Consider the following 9,678-nt stretch of genomic DNA (forward strand, 5'->3'; position numbering starts at 1 on the left):
CCCATGGTCGCGACCCTTTTTCATGGTCGCGACCATGGTTGCCACTAGGAGGCCAAATAGCAAGTTTTTTTTTCGTATTTTTCATATGGTCGCGACTAGGCTTTATATGGTCGCGACCAGGGACGAAATATGGGATTTTCGGTAAGTTTTTGACTTTTTCAAAGGTAGCAACCCTAATTTCTATTTAAGGGGCTCGTGTTTTAGAAGGAAGAGAAGCAATAACAGACCTGAAAAGTGAATGAAAGGGGAGAGGAAGCGATCTTGAAGACGTGGAGCGATATCACCATCTACTTTCTTTCTTTTACCCTCTATCTATCTTTTATGTCTAGTTTTGTTTCAGAATTAATCATGGATGTTTTTATTATTGTTATGAGCTAAATTTCCCATTAATTTAGGGAGGATGATGAATATTGTTTAAAGTTTTTGCCTAGTTAATGAATAATTGTCATTCCTCCATCTTGATTGTGAAATTATCTATATTTGTGTTTAATTCCATGTGTAAGCTTGATCACCTTCTACATGTTCTATGATCTCAATTCAAAATCTGAAAAAGTGAGAATTGAGAATGCTAAAATTGGATAATCGAGGTTTTATGTGAAACGAAGTATTTGCATGACTTATGTGACAATTAGATTATTGCTTAATGCTGATTTCATGTTAGTTTAATTAAGAGATTAATTAGAGAACATGTGATTTAGAACCTAAAAGATCTGAAAAGAGTTAGGTTAATTTATAATCTGTCATTCACTTCAAGAAAATGATAGCAATTAGGCATTAACAATTGGGTAAACAAACAACAGGATTCTCCTCCATATTGTCTCATCTTGATTAATATTCACTTGTTTTATTTAAGTTTCTTGAATTACTTTTATTCTTTTTTTAAATCGTAAAAAGTATTGATTTGCCAAATAGAATCATAAGTATAATTTAGTAGTAATTAATCCAATTCCCTGTGGTTCGACCTCACTTGTGTGAGTTAACTACTTGATTGCGTGTACTTGCGTATTGTTTCACAATTTTCGTAACACCTACAAAAACAATTAGCATGAAGAATTGCCAAGAGTGTTATGGGCCTACCGGACAACCCCAAGAACCACAACCGGCCACTCGCCATTTTCAATGGCATACGACTGTGAGGCAATGGTCCCGGTGGAAACGCTATTCCCATCCCACAGGAGAACGACTTATGATCCAACAATAAACAAGGCTTTATTACAAGAAGCGTTAGATCAGATTGACGAACTCCGGGATGAGTCTCAAATACGAATGGCAACTTATCAAAAGAAGGTGGCTAAACACTTTAACTCAAAGGTTAAAAATAAAAAATTTACTATTGGTGATCTCGTCCTAAGACGAGTCTTCCCAGCCACTCAGGAACCCGGAGTGGGGGTACTTGGGCCTAATTGGGAAGGACCATACAAAATTGAAGACGAAATCGGCTATGGGACTTACTGTTGCTATAATTTTAAACACTACGCAAGTATACGCAATCAAGTAGTAAATCTCACACAGGTGAGGTCGATCCCACAGGGAATTGGATTAAGTACCACTAAATTATACTTATGATTCTATTCGGTAAATCGAAAGCAAGTATGATTTAAAAATAGTAAAATATGAAAGAAATTCAGAAAACTTAATAACACAATTTAAAGTTGAGCAAGATGAGACAATAGGGAGGAGAATCCTGTTGTTGTTTACCCAAATCGTTAATGATTAATTACTATCCTATTCTTGAAGTGAATGAAAGATTATGAAACAACCTAGCTCCTTTCAGATCTTCTAGATTCTAAATCACGTGTTATCTAATTAATTCCTTAATTAAACTAACATGAAATCAGCATTAAGTAATAATCTACTCGTCACATAAGTCATGCAAATACTTTCGTTTCACATAGAACATTGATTATCTTAATTTTAGCATTCTCAATTCTCACTTTTCAGATTTTGAATTGAGATCATAGAGCATGCACAAGGTGATCAATCTTAAACATGAAATTAAACACAAATTAAGATAATTTCACAAACAAGAATGGAGGAATGGTAATTAAACATTAACTAGGAAAACATTAAACAACAATCATCATCCTCCCTAAATGGGAAATTTAGTTCAGAAATAAATCCATAACCATTCCTATAGCAATATTCAACATAAATAAATTAAAGAGGAATAAAGAAAAGAGCTGTTGGTGGATGAATTACGGATCTTCACTTGAATCTCTATGCTCTTCCTGTAGCTCTTAGGCGTGTTTTAGGGTTCCAAATCGCTCTCCCTGACTTCCAATCGCAGTTTTCTATTTATAATTGAAATTTAGGGTTCGATGGACGAAAATGCCCCTGGTCCGTACGGGATCTCGCCGCGGCCAAGCTTCTCTCGCCGCGGCGAGAAATTGCCAAATTTAGGCTCTCTCGTATCTCGTAACTCGCCGCGGCGGCTCTCTTCATCGCGCGGCGGCGGTGCTTACGAATTCTCGAGATCTAGCGCGGCCAAGTTGTGTTTAGCGCGGCCGGATATGCACAAAAACTCAAAAATTGAGTTTTCTTCGGCTCGACACGTCTTTTAATGAATTTACGCACGAGACCTCTTTTATTCCAAAGAACCTGAAAACATAGAAAACAAGCGTAATTCCGTCCCAACACAGCTAAAAACGCACATAAATTGGATCCAAAACATAGGCTAAAAATAGCCTAACAAACTCCCCCAAACTGACTCTTTACTCGTCCCCGAGTAAACTAAAACTAAACTAAAAGAAACTGACAATGATAGCTAAACTTTCCAACAATTTAATTGTTACCACCACCTGCACAACTTCAATCCAGCAATAACCAGAATTTCAACTTGCCAACTCTAAGAACTAAGTTGAATGTGCAATTTACAAGTAGGTAATTCATACAAACACAAAGCATCGCAATTTTCCATCAATATCACAACTGTTTTAACTTTCCAACATCCCACTAACACATGATCAATAAGTTTGAATGACATACCTCTCTCCACTAATGTTGACAAATTTCTATTTGGAATCAATAGGTCTTTTTTCGGTTAACATCACATGGCTTAGGTACATGGGTAGGTGAGAAGTCATTTAGGCTTTACTATACCATAAGCACTATTAACCAAACAAGCCTAGACATTAATTTTGCTTTCTTTCCATATATCCCAAAAACAGAAATAAGAGATTGCAATTTTTCTTATGTGTGTACCTCATAATTTTCTTAACTCTTTTTTTTCTTTTCTTCTCTTTTTTCATAGGCACAACACACAATATTCTTATTTTTTTTCAATCTCTCATTCCTACACTTTATATTTTTTTCACTTACAGCACTTATTCCCCCCAAACTTGCTTCAAGGCTCATGGCATAATAAGGTATGTTCATGGTGAAAAGAGTTTAAGATAACGAATTCAGCTCAGTTAAGTGGTGAAAAAAAAAATTTTTTTAAAACAGGCTAAGGCTCAACTTTGGGTATACTAAGGATAAAACTTTTCTAGGTAGGCTTGAAAGGCTCAATCGTTCCAAAGAAAACTTGCCTAAATCACTTTCCAAACAAAAATCATCAAGGATTTCGCTTCAAGAGAGTATGTCAAACAAATTCTATTCCATGTTCAATCAGTCATTCCACAATCCAAATAGAACACAAGTGATATGTGAGAATAGCAAATGTTTTAAATCTACATGAATCACTTCCTAGCACACATCCAATTTAATTCAAACAGTTGCAAGTCAAGCACACAGTTATGTTTCAATCCATTGCACAAGTGAATAACAACAATTTAATCCATCTTTCAATTTAGCTATCACACGAGACTAAAAGAAAAACTAAAACAAACTAAACTAGAACAAATAAATGCGAAAAAAATAAATTAAGTTTCCCCCCCCCCCCCCAAACTAAAATGCACATTGTCCCCAATGTGTGAAAATAAACCAGGGTGAGAGAAACTTACCTGAGCCCCTTAAAAGGGGTTTGGCGGCGGTGGCTGGTCATAAGGGTTGAAACGAGGTGGCATGGGAAAATAGTTTGGATCATCCACACCGATATTCATCCTCGTGACAAGTGTGTTCAATTGAGCCACCTGCTGCTCATCGAAGATACTCCTCTGGGCCATGTAATTTTGCATATGCATGTTTCTTGAATCGGAATAATTCAGCTGATTGTGAGTGTACTGCATGGCAGGGTCAAGAGGCCCGACAAGACGTGGTGGTTCGATGTCCTCATGTTCCTCTTCTTCTCTTGCCGGAGGACCTCTTTGAACTGGCGGTTGACCATGAGGATGAGGAGGTTTTAAGCGAAGAACAGTCGCCAAGTTAATAGGGCGCTGTGGCGGTGCCTTTGTATCATATGAGTACTGGGGTACCCCATGTTTCTCACATAGATCAGTGATTAGTGCAGCCAACCCAAGTCCTCCACCAGAAGATCCCTCAACCATAATGTCAAAGGTCACTCGAACAATATCCCCCACATTCAAATTATACCCTTTCATAATGCCGTAAACCCATTTAAGTCTGTCCATTTGAGCATCAGAAAAATGCTTGTTGGGGAGCATCCTTGCACTAACAAAGTAAAGCCAAGCCTTGGCCACTGGGTTGAGTTCACATCGGTACAATTGGTATGGTTCTCCATTAAGCTCATGGAACCTAAGGCCAGGATACCCTAGAGTCTCAGCAATATCCACATAATTCATACTTCTCTCATAAAATTGTCGTTTCAAGGGTTGTTCTTCATTAGTGAAAGTTTGGAGGTCATAAAGGGCATGAATAGCGGCTGTGGTAGCAGGCACTCTAACCCCCCTGACTCTAACTTTGCCCTCTTCTCTTTCAGGCCAGTTGGCTAAAAATTCCAAAGCTAGAGTTTGATTACCACGCTCAGTGACATCTACGAACTTAGTCCACTGCCTCTGTAGGATTTGATCCCTAATAGATGCAAAAGCAGGGGGAATGTTGGCAGTTTGGCTTAGGTTGACAATGTCTATCCCTCTATCTTCAATGAATGCCCTATCTTTCAATTTCAAAAACCGCTCTTGAGCCTCCATGTTGGTAAACCTAACTCTATCAAGATTAGAGCGTCCCCTAGATGGGTTGGATGATGAAGCTCCCTCCTCATTAACTCTTGACCTTTTTGGACCCATAGCACCCAAAATTTTTTCTAACTCTCAAGATTTTTCAAAATTTTGACAGCACTTCCCCTTAAAAATCGACTTCCCGGGATTTAACCCTTTCACAATCACATTCAATTGACTCACCACAATAATATTCAACAATGTATGAGCAACAATTCCAAAAATTTCAACACAAAGTCTAATATTCTCTAGCAATCCACAAATAATCCAATCAAACTTGTGTAGAGAAATTAAAATTTGTTACCTCAATGAAAATCACTCTTTAGTCAACCTCCATTGATGAGAACCTTGAAGCTTTAGGGAAGAAGAAGGTGAATAGTGATTTTCTGAAATTTGGGTGAAATATAGGGATTTTGGGGTGGATTTTTAGGGGAAAAGGGTGTTAGATGAGAGAAATAAGGGATGATGATGATTTAGGATGAGAGTTTATGGATAATTTTGAGGAAAATTGGTTTGAATGGGGTTAGATGAAGAAATTAGGTTGAAAAGGGTGGTTTTCGGCTGGAGAAGAGAGGGTTTGAATGTGGGGTTTTGATTTGAAATGTTAGGGATTTGGGATTTAAAAAGGAAAAACTGACCAATCTCGCCGCGGCGACACAGCCTCGCGCGGCGGGAATCCGTGAAAATATGGGACTTTCTGTAAGTCAAATCTCGCCGCGGCGGTATGGCCCCTCGCCGCGGCGAGAATTCGCGAAAATAAGCCTATTTCTGTAAGACCATTCTGGCCGCGGCCAGACATCCCATGGCCGCGGCCACTGACCAAATTATTATTTTTTTTTTTTTCAGTAACGAAACAGAATGAACAACAAGAAAAATAACAGTAAACTTAAAAAGAGTTCAACTAAATCAAAAGAACACTTGGGTTGCCTCCCAATTAGCGCTAACTTTATCGTCGCTCAGCTAGACGTTGATCGAGATCTTCAAAGTGGCGCCAGAATCATGGCGGACTTGGTTTGATCAAATTGACCTCCCAAGTAGAGCTTTAATCACTGTCCATTCACTTTGAAAGTTTTAGGACTTTCACCTTTTAGTTCCACTGCTCCGTAGGGAAACACTTTGATCACCGTAAATGGCCCTGACCACCTTGATTTTAATTTACCAGGAAACAACTTTAGTCTTGAGTTAAAGAGTAGAACTTGTTGACCAGGTTGAAACTCCTTTCTGACTAGATTTCTGTCATGCCATCTCTTAGTTCTTTCCTTGTAAATCTTGGCGTTTTCATATGCTTCATTTCGAAATTCTTCCAACTCATCCAACTGTAGTAGTCTTTTACGCCGTGACTTTTAAGTCCATGTTTAGAGTTCTCATTGCCCAATAAGCTTTGTGTTCTAACTCCACCGGTAAATGACACGCCTTTCCAAACACCAACCGATATGGTGACATCCCTATTGGCGTTTTGAACGCTGTTCTGTAAGCCCACAATGCGTCATCCAACTTTCTTGACCAATCTTTCCTTGATCTCTGCACCGTTTTCTCCAGAATCTTTTTTATTTCCCGGTTAGAAATCTCAGCTTGGCCATTACTTTGCGGATGATAGGGGAGGGCAGTTCGATGACGAACACCATACTTTGAAAGGAGTGCTTCGAACTGTTTGTTGCAGAAATGACTCCCTTCATCGCTTATGATCGCTCGGGGAGTACCAAACCGTGTGAATATATTCTTCTGAAGGAACCGAAGAACTGTTTTTCCATCATTAGTTGGTGTTGCTGCAGCTTCTACCCATTTTGATACGTAATCCACAGCTAGTAAAATGTATAGATTGCTAAACGATGAAGGAAAAGGACCCATAAAGTCTATCCCCCATACATCAAACAACTCTACTTCCAAGATTCCTGTCAAAGGCATTTCGTTTCTCCTTGAGATGTTTCCTGTACGCTGACAACGATCACATGCCTTCACAAAAGTACTAGCATCTTTGAAAAGCGTTGGCCAAAAGAACCCGCTTTGCAACACTTTGGCAGCTGTTCTAGTTCCACTGAAGTGTCCCCCACATGGTAAAGCATGACAGTGATTAAGAATAGAGTACATCTCCTCTTCAGGCACACACCTTCTTATTATCTGATCTGCACAGTGCTTGTAGAGGATTGGCTCTTCCCAATAGTAATGTTTTACCTCGGAAAAGAATTTCTTTAATTGTTGGCGAGATAGCTCAGGAGGAGTGACATTAGCAGCTAAGTAGTTAACATAATCAGCATACCATGGTACCATAAGACTTTCCCTCACACTAAAGAGTTGTTCATCGGGAAATTGTTCATTTATTTGTACCTCTTTCGTATTCTGACTTTCTTCCAGTTCTAGTCTTGACAAGTGATCTGCCACCAAGTTCTCAGTACCCTTCTTGTCTTTTATGTCTAGATCAAATTCTTGCAAAAGAAGAACCCATCGAATCAGTCGTGGTTTGGCATCCTTCTTAGTCATCAAGTATTTGATTGCTGAATGATCTGTATACACTATCACTTTATTGCCAATCAAGTAGGGTCGAAATTTGTCACATGCAAACACTATAGCCAGCATCTCTTTTTCTGTAGTAGCGTAGTTTAGTTGGGCATCATTCAAGGTTTTGCTTGCATAATAAATGGTTCTGAATACCTTGTCAACCCGTTGTCCCAAAACTGCTCCAATAGCATAATCACTTGCATCGCACATGATTTCAAAAGGTAATTCTGTTTGGTGTAGTCACAATCGGTGCTGAGATTAACTTCTCCTTGAGAATTTGGAATGCTTCAAGACAATCTTTCCCAAATTCAAAAGGTACTCCACTAGCAAGAAGATTGGATAGCGGTTTGGCCACTTTGGAAAAATCTTTGATAAATCTTCTATAAAACCCGGCATGACCCAAAAAGCTTCGAACTCCCTTAACTGAAATTGGAGGAGGCAAGTTCTCAATTGTAGATACTTTGGCTCTGTCAACCTCAATACCTTCTTTTGAGATTTTATGTCCCAGCACTATTCCTTCTGTAACCATGAAATGGCACTTTTCCCAGTTCAGCACCAAATTAGAGTCTTCACATCTTGCTAAAACCAATTCCAAGTTGCTCAGACATTGGTCAAACGATGAGCCAAACACTGAAAAATCATCCATGAACACCTCGATGCACTTTTCTATTAAATCTGAAAATATAGCCATCATACACCTCTGAAATGTTGCTGGAGCATTACACAGCCCAAATGGCATTCGTCGAAACGCAAAAGTACCATATGGACATGTGAATGTTGTTTTCTCTTGATCCTCCGGTGCTATAGCTATTTGGTGATACCCTGAGTATCCATCAAGGAAACAATAGTACTCTTGTCCTGCCAACTTGTCTAACATCTGATCAATGAATGGGAGTGGAAAGTGATCTTTTCTTGTGGCCTTGTTGAGTTTTCGGTAGTCAATGCAAATTCTCCATCCCGTGACAGTTCTGGTTGGGATGAGTTCATTCTTCTCATTCTTTACCACCGTCATCCCTCCTTTCTTTGGAACAACTTGGACTGGGCTCACCCATTTACTGTCTGAAATAGGATACGCTACCCCGGCATCTAACCACTTCAAGACTTCTTTTCTGACAACCTCCTTCATTGGTGGATTTAATCTACGTTGTGCATCAATGGTTGGTTTCACTCCTTCCTCCATTAAGATTCTATGCATTACAGTTGAAGGGCTGATCCCTTTAATATCTGCTAAAGTCCATCCAATGGCTTTTGAATGCTTCCTTAGAACCCGTAATAGCTTATCTCTCTACGAGAAGATAGGAAGAAGCCACAATAACGGAAGTGTCTTATTTTCTCCCAAATATTCATACACGAGATGCTGCGGTAGGACTTTTAACTCTAGTTGAGGAGGCTTTTCAGTAGATGGGGTAGGCTTTGTTGGTATGACTCCTAACTCTTCATAATATTTTCTATTCAGCGGTCCATAAGAATCGAGCCACATAGCATATTCATAAGCTTCCTTACCATCTTGTTCCACCACCTCTTCTTGTACCAAAGTCAGATTAAGAGGATCTTCAGCATGTGTCTTTGTCTCCACCAACTGGTCCACCACATCAATTGCAAAACAGTTGTCACTAGCTGTAGGATAGGTCATTGCTTTGAGTACATTAAATACAACTTCATCTCCTTGTACCCTTAGCTTTAACTCTCCTTTCTGAACATCAATTAGTGCTTTCCCTGTTGCCAAGAAAGGTCTCCCCAGGATGATGGGAACATTACTATCTTCTTCCATATCCAGAACAATGAAATCAGCTGGGAAGATGAACTTGTCCACCTTTACTAACACATCCTCAATTATACCCCGAGGATGAGTCAAAGACCGATCTGCCATTTGTAAAGTAACTGTTGTGGGTTTTGCTTCCCCTAATTTTAATCTTTTGAACATTGATAGGGGCATTAAGTTGATACTGGCTCCCAGATCACATAAAGCTTTTGTTTGTATAGAACCCCCTATTGAGCATGGAATGTTGAAACTACCCGGATCTTTAAGCTTGGGCGGTAGTTTCTTTTGCAAAATGGCGCTACACTCCTCAGTTAATGCCACTGTTTCATAGTCCTCCATTATTCTCTTCTTAGACAATATCTCCTT

Source organism: Cannabis sativa, chromosome 2, assembly GCF_029168945.1.
Source record: "Cannabis sativa cultivar Pink pepper isolate KNU-18-1 chromosome 2, ASM2916894v1, whole genome shotgun sequence".
NCBI classification, from domain to species: domain Eukaryota; kingdom Viridiplantae; phylum Streptophyta; class Magnoliopsida; order Rosales; family Cannabaceae; genus Cannabis; species Cannabis sativa.